This window comes from Oncorhynchus masou, chromosome 24 (assembly GCF_036934945.1).
Source record: "Oncorhynchus masou masou isolate Uvic2021 chromosome 24, UVic_Omas_1.1, whole genome shotgun sequence".
NCBI lineage: Eukaryota > Metazoa > Chordata > Actinopteri > Salmoniformes > Salmonidae > Oncorhynchus > Oncorhynchus masou.
The window spans coordinates 22,241,643-22,257,374 of NC_088235.1; the positions used below are offsets into that span (position 1 = coordinate 22,241,643).

At 41.6% G+C, this 15,732-nt stretch overlaps 1 long non-coding RNA gene across 1 annotated transcript in view; it reads left to right on the top strand.

Annotated features, from left to right (window-relative positions):
• LOC135511913 (uncharacterized) overlaps positions 1-15,110 on the top strand; it is a 58,461-nt gene extending 43,351 nt beyond the window's left edge. Inside the window, exon 3 of the long non-coding RNA XR_010451333.1 lies at positions 14,982-15,110. This is a non-coding gene — a long non-coding RNA (uncharacterized LOC135511913). The remainder of the gene's footprint in view (positions 1-14,981) is intronic.
• Positions 15,111-15,732: the final 622 nt, after the last annotated feature.

The window sequence follows — 15,732 nt, forward strand, 5'->3', positions numbered from 1 at the left end:
ACAGATTTCTTTGGTGAATTCCGGGTTCCTGCTCTTTAGGCCAAAGGCAGATGACCTCAGGCCTTGGATATTCCAGGATGATATAGTGAAGGCTTTTTGTTCCATAGAGTGTCCTTTGTTGTTGGTCGTGGTTTGGCCTGTCTCTCTCTATGTCTCTCTCTGTCACTCTCTCTCTCTCACTCACTCTCTGTCTGTCTCTGTCTCTCTCTGTCTCTCTGTGTTAGTAGAACAGGTTTGTGAACTCAGCCCCAGGACCAACTGGATGAGGGGACTATTTTATTTGCTCAGCTCTTGGCATCACTGTATTTTAGATGTTTCCAAAACTTAATTGCTCTTTTTTGAGTTGTATTATTAGTGGATATTAGCCTAATTCTACCCTGCATGCATCGTTTGTAGTTTTGCTCTGGACATGTAGGATAATCTCACAGAAGTCTGCACGCAGGGTTTCAATGGGGTGTTGGGGTGCACGTATTGCCAGTATACATTGATTTAATTATGTCATATGTTTTACCCCCTATACCACTTTCAATAACTTTGTAGAACAGTCCTGTACGCCAAATAGAGTCAAATGCTTTTTGGAAGTCGATAAAGCAAGTGTATATTTTGGTATTATTTTGGTGGACATGTTTATCTATCAGGGTGTGTAGGGTGTAAATATGATCAGTTATGCTATGTTTTGGTATAAATCCAATTTGGCTTTTACTCAAGACATTGTGCTTATTAAGGAAGTTTAGAACTATTACATTTATAATACTACAGAAAACCTTCCCCAGGTTACTGTTCACACAAATGCCTCAGTTTAGGGTCAATCAGGGTCTCTGATTTTAAACATTTACATTTACGTTTAAGTCATTTAAAGATTGGGGTTATGAGTCCTTGATTCCAGATGTCAGGGAAATAACCTACACGCAGGATCAAATTAAACAGTTTAAATATAGCCAATTGAAATTTTGCACTAGTGAGTTTGCACATCTCATTTAGGATGCCATCAGGTCCGCATGCATTTTTAAATTTCAGAACCTGAAGTTTCTTACAGAGCTCCTGGTCAGTAATTGGGGAGTCCAATGGATTTTTGATTGTCCTTTTATAGCCTTTTCTAATCCCTTCAACTTCTCATGAATTTGGCGTTGTTCTGCGTTTGTGTCAGTTTGAACGGTGTTGTAGAGTGTTTTAAAATGGGTTGTCCAATTGTCACCATTTTGTATCGCTAATTCCTCTTGTTTATATTTTTGCCAATTTTTTTGCCAATTTTGCCAGAAGTTGTTTGTGTTTATGGACTCCTTAATTAGTGTCAGCTGCTTGCTGTTGTACTGTGCATTTTTGTTTCTGAGTGTACGTTTATAGAGTTTCAAAGTCTCACAGTAATGAAGGCTTAAATCACCATTATTTGGGTCTCTGTGCTCTTGGTTGGATAGTGTTCTACGTTTTTTCCTTCAAATTTTTCAATCTGCATCAAACCAGTTGTCATCTGTGATCTTTTTTTTTTTTTTTTTTTATCAATTTCAATTGTGCTTCTTTTGCCGTTTGCCTGAATATGTAGTTGATGTTTTGTACTGCTAGGTTGATGCCTTCTTTACTGAGAGCGAATGTGGTATCCAGAAAGTTATCTAAGAGTGTTTGGATATTTTGGTTACAGGTTGCTTTCTGGTATTCTTCTGTGCTGTTTTGGGCCCATCTGTATGAATTTCTGATGTTGTACAGCTTACTGGGCTGTGAATGTGTGATTGTTTCCATGTCTGTTCTTTTGAGGAACAATGTAATTTGGCTGTGATCAGACAGAGGTGTTAGTGCCTTGACAGTGAATGAGCTGAGAGAGAAGGGGTTAATGTCTGTGATCATATAGTCTACTGTGCTGTGGCCAAGAAGTGAGCAGTAGGTGCATCTCCCCAAAGAGTCCCCCTGTAACCTACCATTGACTAAGTACAGATCCAGGCTTCTACAGAGCTGCAACAGATCCCTTCCATTTTTGTTGATGGTGCTGCCACTGTTGTTTCTATGGGGGAGATTAAGACAGTTAGAAACACTATGGCCTGTAATAAAGTTGTCCCCTCGTGTGCTCGTTAGATCAGGTAGTGTTCCTGTGCACGCATATGTGTCCCCACAGATGAGCACATTTCCCTGGGCCTGGAAATGGCACGTCTCTTCCTCAAGGGTGGGGAAGATCTCCTCTGAGTAATATGGGGATTACGAGGGGAGATATATATTGTGCAAAGGAACACATCTTTTTCTGTCAGTACAAGTTCTTTTTTCAGTTTTAACCTCTAGCGACGAGCAATCCCATATCCGGGAGCGTAATCATAGCCTCAATCGCATTACCATAACGCAACTTTTCCTATTCATGAAAATCGCAAATGAAATGAAATAAATATATTCAAATACAAGCTTAGCATTTTGTTAACAACACTGTCATCACAGATTTTCAAAATATGCGTTACAGCCAACGCTAGACAAGCATTTGTGTAAGTTTATCATGTCATAATGCTATGCTAGGCTCTACTTGCAGCAGGCAACATTTTCACAAAAATAAGAAAAGCAACCAAATTAAATAATTTACCATTGAAGAACTTCAGATGCTTTCACTCAGGAGACTCCCAGTTAGATAGCAAATGTACATTTTTTCCAAAAATAATATTTTTGTAGGCGAAAAACGTCCCGTTTCTTCACGCTTCATGCTTGGATGAGGAATCGACCGAAAAATGCTACAACTATAATGCCAAACTTTTTTCAAGATTTGCTCCATAATATCGACAGAAACACGGCAAACGTTGTTTAGGATCCATCCTCAAGGTGTTTTAACATATGTATTCAATAATATATCCGTCGAGGCAGTTGGTTTCTCATAAGAAACGATTGGAAAAATGGCTACCTCAGTATTTTACGCAAGGTTTTCTCCGGAGACACCATGCGACCACTCGCCCTATATGGTCTCTTACAGCCATTCTCCAATGGAAATGCCTAAAAAGATGTCACAATGTTGTAGACACCCTGGGGAAAACGTGGAAAACATAAGCTGACTCCAAGCTCATTCACAGCCATATAAGGAGTCATTGGCATGAGGCGGTTTCAAAAAAGGCGGCACTTCCTGATTGGATTTTTATCTGGGTTTCGCCTGTAACATCAGTTCTGTGGCACTCACAGACAATATCTTTACAGTTTTGGAAACGTCAGAGTGTTTTCTTTCCAATACTGTCAATTATATGCATAGTCGAGCATCTTTTCGTGACAGAATATCTTGTTTAAAACGGGAACGTTTTTCATCCAAAAATTAAAAGAGCGCCCCCTATATATATCCAACTGGTTAACCAAATGTGTTATTTACCAATTTTGAGGGGATCAATTAGATTTTGTAGTTCGGATTTGGACCAAACTATCAATCCTCCAGAGTCTCTTTCTCTATTGACAGAGCTGTGTTTCTGTGATGGCACAATTACCTCTCTGTAGCCTGTGGGACAGTGAGTGACAATGTCAGCCTTACACCATGTCTCCTGCAGAATGATGACGTCAACATCTTCAAGATTTTTGTTGAACTCCAGTGCTAAACTCTTCAGTCCAAAGGTTAATGAGTTTAGGCCCTAAATGATCCACATGCTAACTGATAGCGATTTCATGTTCCAAAAGAAACAATAGCAGTCAGAAATGCAGTAACTACTAACTAATAAGCTGTTAAGAGTGAGATAAACAGGATAACAGCTAACATTCTTTCTGTTGTATATATAAATATTCCTATCCATTGAACAAGTCAATTCTAGTACAATAGGTGTTTGTGTGTGTGTGCCTCTCTCTGTCTCTCTGTCTGTCTCTGTCTGTCTCTGTTTCTCTCTCTCTCTTTCTTTCTCTCTCTCTGTCTCTCTGTCCCTGTTCTTGTCTCTCTGTCTCTCTCTCTCTCTTTCTCTCTCTGTCTCTCTTTGTCTCTCTTTGTTTCTCTCTCTGTCTGTCTGTCTCTGTCTGTCTCTGCCTCTCTGTCTCTCTCTGTCTCTCTCTCTGTCTCTCTCTCTGTCTCTCTCTCTCTGTCTCTCTGTCTCTCTGTCTCTGTCTGTCTCTCTCTGTCTCTCTGTCTCTCTGTCTCTCCTCTCCTCTCCTTTATCCCCTTTCCCAATTTCCCCATATTCTTATTCTTATATCCATCTCTTATTTTTTCCTTCTGAATTTTTAGAATCATACTCATACTATTTTCCTGCCCCTCTCTCTTCTCTCTCCCCTGGAGCAACAGTGAGGGCTTGAGGCTGTTTAAATGCATGTATTTGATATGTCTTCATAGCAGAGGATTTAATAACTTCTGGAGAAGAAGTGATGTAGCAGTTTTGTGGAGAGAGAACACTATGAATGTTTATTTTCCTGTAATTTTGTGCAGAGAGAACACTATGAATTTTTATATTCCTGTAATTCTGTGGAAAGAGTACACTATGAATGTTTATTGTCCTGTAATTTTTTGGAGAGAGAACACTGAATGTTTATATTCCTGTAATTTTGTAGAGAGAGAACACTATGAATGTTTATTTTCCTGTAATTTTGTGGAGAGAGAACACTATGCATTTTTATATTCCTGTAATTTTGTGGAGAGAGTACACTATGAATGTTTATTTTCCTGTAATTTTGTGGAGAGAGAACACTGTGAATGTTTATTTTCCTGTAATTTTGTAGAGAGAGAACACTATGAATTTTTATATTCCTGTAATTTTGTGGAGAGAGTACACTGTGAATGTTTATTGTCCTGTAATTTTGTGGAGAGAGAGAACACTATGAATGTTTATGCTCTTGTAATTTTGAGTCTGTTCTCCCTGGAAGTATACACTGGGCAGGAAAAGAAACAGAATGGTAGTCAATTGTGTCTGTCAACAATAAAAAATCTAATCAAATATTATTTGCCACATGTACATAGTTAGCAGATGTTAATGTGAGTGTAGCGAAATGCTTGTGCTTCTAGTTCCAACACTGCAGTAATATCTAAAGAGTAATCTAACAAATTCACAACAACTACCTTATACACACAAATGTAAAGGAATGGAAAACGGAATATGTACATATAAATATATGGATGAGCGAGGGCGTATGGCAGAGGCAAGATGCAATAGATGGTATGAAATACAGTATATACATATTAGATGAGTAATGTCGGATATGTAAACATTATTAAAGTGGCATTATTTGATGTGACTAGTGATACCTTTATTAAATCCATATATTAAAGTGGCCAGTGATTTGGGTCTGTATGTTGCCAGCAGCCTCTCTATGATAGTGATGGCTGTTTAACAGTCTTATGGCCTTGAGATAAAAGTTGTTTTTCAGTCTCTCAGTCCCAGCTTTGATGTACCTGTACTGACCTCGCCTTCTGGATGATAGCAGCTTTCCTGTTACATCGGGTGCTGTAGGTGTCCTGGAGGGCAGGTAGTTTGCCACCGGTGATGTGTTGTGCAGACCTTACTTCCCTCTGGAGAGCCTTGCGGTTGAGGGCAGTGCAGTTGCCGTACCAGGCGGTGATACAGCCCATCAGGATGCTCTCGAATGTGCATCTGTAAAAGTTTTAGGTGACAATTTCTTCAGCCTCCTTTAGCCTCCTGATGTTGCGCCTTCTTCACCACTCTGACTGCATGGGTGGACAATTTCAGTTCGTCCGTGATGTGTACGCCGAGGAACTTAAAACTTTCCACCTTCTCCACTACTGTCCAGTTGACGTGGATAGGAGGGTGCTTCCATTGCTGTTTCCTGAAGTTCACGATCATCTCCTTTGTTTTGTTGACGCTTAGTGAGAGGTTGTTTTCCTGACACCACACTCTGAGTTCCCTCACGTCCCTGTAGGCTGTCTCGTCATTGTTGGTAATCAAGCCCACTACTGTTGAGTTGGCGGTGTGCATAGCCATGGGTTCATGGGAGAACAGGGAGTTCAGGAGGGGGCTGAGCACGTGCCCTTGTAGGGACCCAGTGTTGAATATCAGCAAAGTGGGGATGTTGTTTCCTACCTTCACCACCTGGGGGTGGCCCGTCAGAATGTCCAGGACCCAATTGCACAGGGTGGGGTTAAAAATACCTGTCTGTCTCAACAGTTCAACAAGTAGCATTCAAATACACCCTACCCTTTTGTTTGGCAGCTTTTTGAGAGGTAAGCCACTTACCACGTCAATGTAGCCTCCCCCAGACCATTGGCTCACACTAAACTTCTCTTGGCTCTCAGACATGTAAAGCTGTTGAGGAGAGAAGAGAGCAAAATTGTTCCCTTCCAGGCAGCTTCTCTTGAATTCCCCTCTGGTCTTCATTCACACCCTCCATGCAGACAGACAGACTGACTGAGGGATGTGGCCGCTGTTGCTGCTACATTACATGGATGGAGTCTCTCGGGCAGAGCTGAAACCACAGAGCAAGGTGGTACGGTGTCAGATGGTGTGTGTGTGTGTGTGTGTGTGTGTGTGTGTGTGTGTGTGTGTGTGTGTGTGTGTGTGTGTGTGTGTGTGTGTGTGTGTGTGTGTGTGTGTGTGTGTGTGTGTGTGTGTGTGTGTGTGTGTGACAGTGTGATTGTGTAAGCAATCCCTGACTGTCTCTCTCTACATCACACACACACACACACACACACACACGCACACGCACGCGCACGCACACGCACACGCACACGCACACACACACACACACACACACACACACACACACACACACACACACACACACACACACACACACACACACACACACACACACACACATCCCTCTATGGGGACTACTGGGGACTGTCTGTTAATGGCTCCTGGTGTCTGCTATGTTATCTGATTTTTCATGAAGGTGTTGGCCAGTTGGCTTCACAGCTCTGTCTGTCCGGTGGGACAGGGCTGTCTGGACTGGGCTTGGATGTGGTTCTGTATGGACAAAATGGCTGAACAGAGTGTTATACAGAAGTGCTAGTGTGCTAGGAAATGTGAGAATTAAAAATGTTCAAAAAATTGGCAAACAGAACTTGTGATATTTGGAGGGAGGTGTTGCTGTGGTTTAGTGATTGCTCCTGTGTTCTTTCAGGAATTGAGCTCCCTTATGGTTTGGTTGTCTTTGGATAATGGCTGATCTCTATTGTAGTTACATATCTTTTATTTTGGGTCCGTGGCCAGGAAACTCCCCATACCTTAATCCCATTGAGAACTTGTGGTCAATCCTCAAGAGGTGGGTGGACAAACAAAAACCCACAAATTCTGACAAACTCCAAGCATTGATTATGCAAGAATGGGCTGCCATCAGTCAGGATGTGGCCCAGAAGTTAATTGACAGCATGCCAGGGCGGAATGCAGAGGTCTTGAAAAAGAAGGGACAACACTGAAAATATTGACTCTTTCCATCAACTTCATGTAATTGCCAATAATAGACTTTGACACTTATGAAATGCTTGTAATTATACTTCAGTATTCCATAGTAACATATGACAAAAATATCTAAAGACACTGAAGCAGCAAACTTTGTGGAAATTAATATTTGTGTCATTCTCAAAACTTTTGGCCATGACTGTAGAGCTGTACTTGGACATTATTATTTTCATGTGAGAAAATGCAGACTCACACAGGTAGGTTGATCCAAAAAGGGCTGATAAGTTGAGAGATCTTCTTATGTTGGGATCCTCTAGGAGTAGCTCCCAGAACTCTTCCTTATCTCAGTGGTTGCCCGCGATTTCACCTGAATGTCATTTTGAAGGGTGAGAATTTCAGTTTCTGCTACAGTTGTGTCCAACTGAAAAAGGGATCCCATTTTGGAGGCAAAGATTTCCACATTTATGTCTGTGCCAAATGAAAAACACATATAAGTGGCAATAGGCTCAAGTGATGCAAAGTGAAACGACTGTCAAACTCAGATAAGATGCTCTAGACTTGCTCCACGTAATGTGCACTGTCAATTTCTGAATGCATGTGTTGAAAGAAGTGCAGGTCCTTACGTTGCGGTTTTCTTGTGAGCACTTGTATTTTGCATTTAAAAGTGTTCACAGAGCTGATCATGTCGATGACATGTTTGCCTTTCCCTTGCAGCTCTACATTCAGTTCATTAAGCATGTAAGTTATGTCAGTGAGAAAAGATACATCCAGGAGCCACAGCATGTTTGGAGACCTTGAGAAACTCCTTGATTTCAGGCAACAACTCACTGAATCTCCCTAAAAATGTACCTCGGCTTGGCCACCTCACATCCGTGTGCAGTAACAGGTCTGTGTGCTCCACTTCAGTCTCTTCTAAGTGAGCGTGAAATAGTTTCCGCTGTAAGCTTTTTGCTCGAATAGAACACACAATCTTCATCGCAACATCCATCACCTCTTTCATGTTTAACATCTTCCGAACAAAACTTGCTGATGAATTACGCAGTGATAACTAAGAAAGTCCGGGAAATAATAACTTGTGGTCAATCCTCAAGAGGTGGGTGGACAAACAAAAACTCACAAATTCTGACCAACTCCAAGCATTGATTATGCAAGAATGGGCTGCCATCAGTCGACCATATCTGTGGACTCGACCAACTAGAGGGAATAACACTCGCAGTTGTCAATATCCTTCTTCAGTTGATCCTTGATGTTCTCTGCTATTCCCTCACTTTCTCTTGTCACCATATTGCTGGACAACTGAATGCCATTGGCAGTCATAATTTCAGTCTTATTCTTAAAATCCCCAAACAGCGAGTCTGCAGCCTCAATAAATGCTTCCTTAATCATCTCCCCATCTTTGAACAACGTTTTATGCTTAGCAAGAACGCGACTCACACGATTAGATGCTATGGTTGCCGCCTTCCCTTTGGTCACAGGCCTTGTGAAAATTGACTGCTTCGCTGCCAGTAGATTTTTTAGTTCTTGTACCTTTCTTCTTCGTAATTCAGTTTTTGCTGGATAATCTCTTTCCTGGGTTTTGTTTGTGGTATTACCATTTTGTTCTATGTTACCTTTATTTGGGATAGCGGTGCTATTATGGCAGATGAGGCACACACATAGTGAGTTTGACATGATGAAAAAATAATCTTCCTATTTCTTGTGGAAATGATATGTTTTCTGTTTTTTTGTATCCTCCCCTTCTCTCATTATTGCTGCTGTCGACCACACAATTTAGTAATGAATCTGGCTACAAGGTTAGCTAGCTAGCTACCTGCCTGGCATCACCGTGACATCGACCTGGAGTTGGCGGGCGGCATCTGACCGTGCTAACTAGGCATATGTCAATAAGTGGGCAGGGACTGGTCATATTTTATGTAAATCACATCTCTTTTCAGACATTGCTGTGAATGGAGGACTGTTGAACTTTAAAGCAGAAAGAGATTATAGGCATCGATTTGTGTGGCTGAGTTTTGGTAGATGTATAATCATCTCACGATCGACTGGCAAGCACTCCGCGGTCTACCAGTAGACTGCAATTGATTGGTTGGGTACCCCTGTTATACATTGAACAAAAATATAAATGTAACATTCAACCATTTCAAAGAATTTAATGAGTTACAGTTCATATGAGGGAATCAGTCAATTGAAATGAATTCATTAGGCCATAATCTATGTATTTCACATGACTGGTAATACAGATATGCATCTGTTGGTCAGAGATACCTTAAAAAAGGTAAGTGTTTGGATCAGGAAACCAGTCAGTGTCTGGAGTTACCACAAGTTGCCTCATGCAGCGTGACACATCTCCTTCCCATAGAGTTGATCAGGCTGTTGATTGTGGCCTGTGGAATGTTGTCCCACTCCTTTTCAATAGCTGTGTGAAGTTGCTGGATATATATATATATTTTTTCATATATATATTTATATATTTTTTATATATATATATTTTTTTCAGTGTTCTCATTTACAACTGCGACCTGGCCAAGATAAGGCAAAGCAGTTCGACACATACAACAGCACAGAGTTGCACATGGAATAAACAAACATGCAGTCAATAATACAGAAGAAAAAAGTCTATATATAGTGTGTGCAAATGAGGTAGGATAAGGGAGGTAAGGCAATAAATAGGCCATGGTGGCGAAGTAATTACAATTTTCCAATTAAACACTGGAGTGATAGATGTGCAGAAGATGAATGTGCAAGTAGAGATACTGGGGTTCAAAGGAGCAAGATGAATAAATAAATACAGTATGGGGATGAGGTAGTTGGATGGGCTATTTACAGATGGCTATGTACAGGTGCAATGATCTGTGAGCTGCTCACAGTCGAGGATTGGTAGGATGGTCAGTTTTACGAGGGTATGTTTGGCAGCATGAGTGAAGGATGCTTTGTTGTGAAATAGGAAGCCAATTTTAAATTTTATTTTGGAAGGGAGATGCTTAATGTGAGTCTGGAAGGAGAGTTTACAGTCTAGAGAGACACCTAGGTATTTGTAGTTGTCCATATTCTAAGTCCAAACCGTCCAGAGTAGAGGTTGACCGATTAATCGGAATGACCGATTAATTAGGGCCGATTTCTAGTTTTCATAACAATCGGAAATCGGTATTTTTGGACACCGATTTGGCCGATTTTATTTATATATTTATTTTTTACACCTTTATTTAATCTTTAACTAGGCAAGTCAGTTAAGAACACATTCTTATTTTCAATGACGGCCTAGGAACGGTGGGTTAACTGCCTTGTTCAGGGGCAGAACGATTTTTACCTTGTCAGCTCGGGGATTCAATCTTGCAACCTTACAGTTAACTTGTCCAACGCTCTAACCACCTGCCTCTCATTGCATTCCACGAGGAGCCTGTCTGTTACGCGAATGCAGTAAGCCAAGGTAAGTTGCTAGCGAGCATTAAACTTATAAAAAACGTATAAAAATCTTAGAAAAAACAATCAATCAATCAATCATAATCACTAATTAACCTCTAGCGTTGAGCAATCCCGTATCCAGGAGCGTAATCATAGCCTCAAGCTCATTCCTATTCATGAAAATCGCAAATGAAATGAAATAAATATATTGAAACACAAGCTTAGCCTTTTGTTAACAACACGGTCATCTCAGATTTTCAAAATATGCTTTAACCAAAGCTCCACAAGCATTTGTGTAAGAGTATTGATAGCCTAGCATAGCATTAAGCCTAGCATTCAGCAGGCAACATTTTCACAAAAACAAGAAGCATTCAAGAAGCATTCAAATAAAATAATTTACCTTTGAAGAACTTCAATGACGAGACTCTCAGTTAGGTAGCAAATATTCATTTTTTCCCAAAATATTATTTGTGTAAGAGAAATAGTTCCGTTTTGTTCATAATGTTTGGCTAAGAAAAAAAACGAAAATGCAGTCAAACACAACGCCAAACTTTTTTCCAAATTAGCTCCATAATATCGACAGAAACATGGCAAACGTTGTTTAGAATCAATCCTCAAGGTGTTTTTCACAATTCTATTCGATGAAAAATCATTCCTGGCAGTCGGTTTCTCATCCGAGGCAAACGGAAAAATACTGCAGCTGGAGATTACGCAATAATTGCGACGGAGGACACCAAGCGACCACCTGGTAGATGTAGTGTCTTATGGTCAATCTTCCAATGATATGCCTACAAATACGTCACAATGCTGCAGACACCTTGGGGAAAATGTGGAAAAGGTAAGCTGACTCCTAGCTCCTCCACAGCCATATAAGGAGTCATTGGCATGAGGCGGTTTCAAAAAATGCGTCACTTCCTGATTGGATTTTTATCTGTTTTTTTTCTGTAACATCAGTTCTGTGGCAGTTTTGCAGTGCTTTGCAGTTTTGGAAATGTGTGTTTTCTTTCCGAAGCTGTCAATTATATGCATCGTCAAGCATCCTTTCGTGCAAAATATCTTGTTTAAAACGGGAACGTTTTTCATCCAAAAATTAAAATAGCGCGCCCTATATCCAAGAAGTTAACTACACATGGTTGATGATATTACTAGTTTATCTAGCGTGTCCTGCGTTGCATATAATCGATGCGGTGCGTATTGGCGAAAAAGAACTGTCCTTTCTCCAATGTGTACCTAACCATAAACATCAATGCCTTTCTTAAAATCAATACACAGAAGTATATATTTTTAAACCTGCATATTTAGCTAAAAGAAATCCAGGTTAGCAGGCAATATTAACCAGTTGAAATTGTGTGTCTTCACTTGCGTTCTTGCACGCAGAGTCAGGGTATATGCAACAGTTTTGGCCGCCTAATTTGACAGACTTTTACGTAATCATGCCATAACATTGAAGGTTGTGCAATGTAACATGAATATTTAGACTTATGGATGCCACCCATTAGATAAAATACGGAACGGTTCCGTATTTCACTGAAAGAATAAACATCTTGTTTCCGGATTCGACCATATTAATGACCTAAGGCTCGTATTTCTGTGTGTTATGTTATAATGAAGTCTATGATTTGAAAGAGCAGTCTGACTGAGCAATGGTAGGCACCAGCAGGCTCGTAAGCATTAATTCAAACAGCACTATCGTCCATCTTGCCAGCAGCTCTTCGTTGTGCTTCAAGCATTGCGCTGTTTATGACTTCAAGCCTATCAACTCCCGAGATTAGGCTGGAGTATCCGATGTGATATGGCTAGCTAGTTAGCGGGGTGCGTGCTAATAGCGTTTCAAACGTCACTCACTCTGAGACTTGGAGTAGTTATTCCCCCTGCTCTGCATGGGTAACGCTGTTTCGAGGGTGGCTGTTGTCGATGTGTTCCTGGTTCGAGCCCAGGTTGGAGCGAGGCGAGGGACGGAAGCTATACTGTTACACTGGCAATACTAAAGTGCCATGTAAGAACATCCAATAGTCAAAGGTATATGAAATACAAATGGTATAGAAAGAACTAGTCCTATAATTCCTATAATAACTACAACCTAAAATGTCTTACCTGGGAATATTGAAGACTCATGTTAAAAGGAACCACCAGCTTTCATATGTTCTCATGTTCTGAGCAAGGAACTTAAACATTAGCTTTCTTACATGGTACATTTTACACTTTTACTTTCTTCTCCAACACTTTATTTTTGCATTATTTTAGCCAAATTGAACATGTTTCATTATTTATTTGAGGCTAAATTGATTTTATTGATGTATTATGTTAAGTTAAAGTAAGTGTTCCTTCAGTATTGTTGTAATTGTCATTATTACAAATACATTAAAAAAAAATTGTCAGATTAATCGGTATCGGCATTTTTTGACCTCCAATAATCGGTATCGGTATCGGCGTTGAACAATCATAATCGGTAGACCTCTAGTCCAGAGGAGTGATGCTGGACTGGCGGGCAGGTGCGGCAGCGATTGGTTGAAGAGGATGCATTTATTTTTACTTGCATTTAAGAGCAGTTGGAGGCCACAGAAGGAGAGTTGTATGGCATTGAAGCTCATCTGGAGGTTAGTTAACGAAGTGTCCAAAGAATGGTGTCGTCTGCGTAGAGGTGGATCAGAGAATCACCAGCAGCCAGAGCGACATCATTGATGTATACAGACAAGAGAGTCGGACCGAGAATTGAGTCCTGCGGCACCCCCATAGAGACTGCCAGAGGTCCGAACAACAGGCCCTCCGATTTGACACACTGAACTCTATCAGAGAAGCAGTTGGTGAACCTTGCAAGGCATTCATTTGAGAAACCAAGCCTGCCGAGTCTGCCGATAAGAATGTGGTGATTGACAGTGTCGAAAGCCTTGGCCAGGTCAATGAATACGGCTGCACAGTAATGTCTCTTATCGATGGCGGATATTGTCGAGAGCTGGAACACTGTCGTACATGTCGATCCAGTGCTTCCAGTGCTTCCCAAACACCGACAATGGGTGGCATGTCTGGTGAGTATGTAGGCCATGGAAGAACAGGGACGTTTTCAGCTTCCAGGAATTGTGTACAGATCCTTGTGACATGGGGCCACGGATTATCATGCTGACACATGTGGTGATGGAGGCAGATGAATGGCACGACAATGGGCCTCATGATTTCATCACAGTATCTCTGTGCATTCAAATTGCCATCGATTATTAAAGGCATTTGTGTTCATTGTACGTAGCTTATGCCTGCCCATACCATAACCCCACCGCCACCATGGGTCACTCTGTCACAATGTTGACATCAGCAAACTGCTCGCCCACACTTATCCAGCGTGCCAGTGACCATCGAAGTTGAGCATTTGCACACTGAAGTTGGTTACGACGCCAAACTGTAGTCAAGTCAAGACCATTGTGCGCTTCCCTGAGACGGTTTCTGAAAGTTTGTTAAGAAATTACTCGGTTTTGCAAACCCACAGTTTCATCAGCTGTCTGGTGGCTGGTTTCAGATGATCCCGCAGGTGAAGAAGCCAGATGTGGAGGTCCTGGACTGGCGTGTTTACATGTGGTCTGCAGTTGTGGACAATCATGTAGTCAGTAGTCCAATTGCACGCTCCTTCAAAACTTGAGACATCTGTTGCATTGTCTTGCGTGACAAAACTGCACATTTTCGAGTGGCCTCTTATTGTCCCCAGCACAAGGTGAACCTGTGTAATGTTCATGCTGTTCAAAGGTGAAATAATTATCTTGGCAAAGGAGAAATGCTGTCTTAAATAAGCTTTTTGTGCTTAATGGAACATTTCTGGGATCATTCAGCTCATGAAGCATGTGACCAACACTTTGTAAGTTGCATTTGTAACGTTGTTCAGTATATGAGAGATGTTGGCTTTCTGGTATTGTTATTGAGAGAAACAGGGAGGCATCATTTCATGCCTGCCTTCAGAGCTGTGGTCTCTATTGGGTCAGGCCAGGCAGATCCCAGCCAATACCACAGCAACATCACAACATGGGTCACTCCATGGCTCTTGGTTCCGCAGTCATTTTAATTTACACTGAACACTGTAAGGAATCCTACATGTAGTGAAGAAAGTACTTCATATCAATACCCTGTTCACAATGCCACTAGAAGCACACGTATAATGCCTTATACGTTATGCAGAATGTAATATAATGCACAACAAACGCACTAATAACTGTTCTTAAACATCCATGACTATCCATAACTATACTCAAATAAGTTGTAAATTATGAAATATATGCTTAGAATACATGATTATTATGCTGACGGTTCTGCTTCCTCCTGCAGGTGGCAGTATAGACAGTGACTGTGCCTTTGAGGGTGACTACTCTCTGCCCCCTCTGTCTATGACCGACAGCATGCAGCACATCCGCATCATGGAGGGCGTGTCACGCTCCCTGCCCTCCTCCCCGCTGCTCACACACCAAACCATCAGCGTCCGGCTGCAGCCCACCAAGAAGCTCACAGGTACATGCAACACAGCAGAACTCCCATAGGCCAAGCTGTCTATCTGATTAACCAACCACCTAATGTCACTCATTCGTGTTGGAATGTCGTGTGAGGATATTCAAAACAACCAGTTACATGATGGTCACTGTGGTGGGATGCTTACGTCAATGATCACTGATGCGGGTCAACAAAATCCATAAATGATCAACCACAGCCCTCCCAGGTCAAGGCCCACTAATAATCACTCCAGCCTTACCTAATAGCTGGGCTGGGATGCCAGGTCAATACACAGTAGAATCACCCCAGCCTTACCTAATAGCTGGGCTGGGCTGGGATGCCAGGTCAATACACAGTAGAATCACCCCAGCCTTACCTAATAGCTGGGCTGGGCTGGGATGCCAGGTCAAGACCCACTAAGAATCACTCCAGCCTTACCTAATAGCTGGGCTGGGCTGGGATGCCAGGTCAAGACCCACTAAGAATCACTCCAGCCTTACCTAATAGCTGGGCTGGGCTGGGATGCCAGGTCAATACACAGTAGAATCACCCCAGCCTTACCTAATAGCTGGGCTGGGCTGGGATGCCAGGT